This window comes from Belonocnema kinseyi, chromosome 8, assembly GCF_010883055.1.
Source record: "Belonocnema kinseyi isolate 2016_QV_RU_SX_M_011 chromosome 8, B_treatae_v1, whole genome shotgun sequence".
NCBI lineage: Eukaryota > Metazoa > Arthropoda > Insecta > Hymenoptera > Cynipidae > Belonocnema > Belonocnema kinseyi.
In genome coordinates, this window is record NC_046664.1 from 37,093,561 (window position 1) to 37,094,628 (window position 1,068).

At 27.2% G+C, this 1,068-nt stretch overlaps 1 protein-coding gene across 1 annotated transcript in view; it reads left to right on the forward strand.

Annotated features, from left to right (window-relative positions):
- Window positions 1–1,068, forward strand: part of LOC117178441 (probable ATP-dependent RNA helicase DDX43) — a 50,257-nt gene that overhangs the window by 790 nt on the left and 48,399 nt on the right. The gene's annotated exons all lie outside the window — the stretch shown is intronic.

The following is a 1,068-nucleotide window of genomic DNA, read 5'->3' on the forward strand; positions in this document are numbered from 1 at the left end:
AAAAAAGATGCGCAATCAAATTTTACATCCATATATATCTTTTGAAAATTAAAATTCAAAAATTTTTTCTAAAGCCTCCAGGGGACTTCGTTTTCGCACGAATTTTATGTGCCCTTATTGCATCCGGACCCACAATTATACTGCGGCTATTTTCTTTAGACCAGGTGCGCATGCGGATCATTTTATGCCTAAACCAATTATTTGTAATAAACAGACCCCTTTCTAAACATAGGCCAACTAATTTATCTCCGTTATATTTTGTAATTGGATCCCCAAAATTATCTAGTACTCTTTTTGTATCTTGATTTTGGATGCCCACCCATCCGTTCATGTCTCCTAGTAGAATTATTCTTTTCCCATGACCGCAAATATTTATTGTGCCATTTCAAGTGTCCCAGAAGGCGTATTTTACTTCTCTGGGATCATTATCAACTGGCGCGTAGCATGCTATGATAACTATCACCTTTATGCAATAATTTTATTTTCTTATTTTTCTGATTTAAAATTGAAGATTAAGACGATTTTAATTTAAAAATGTTGTAATAAAATGCTCGATAAAAATAAAACCATATAAAATGGAAAGTAATAACACTTCTCAACTGAAATTTTTGCAATGAAATGCAGACAAACAGAAAAATTTAGTATGTTTAACTTTTATAAATTATAGAGTTCATAAATTCAAATTCAGTACTAAAAATATATATCCACGTTATAATTTTTCAAAATTATATCATTTTAAGTAATTTTAAACTAGAAACATTAAAAATTGGAAAATTAAATTTTTTTAACTCAACACTTCTTAAATTTGAAGTTAAATTATTTTTATTTGAAATAATTTAAACCTCATTGAATAACTTCAAATGTTTTTTACAAAATCTTGCAAAACCTAGAATTTTTCTAATTTTTTACAAATTTAAAATTATTTTGAATGATTTAAAATAATTTAAACTAAGTGTATGTACCAACAAAATTTAGTTATTCGTTCCAAAATTTTGATGCAAATAGTCACAGCCTAATTTAAAACAAAATGCAGGTTTTTTGCAGATTTCAAATACAAAATTTGGAGGC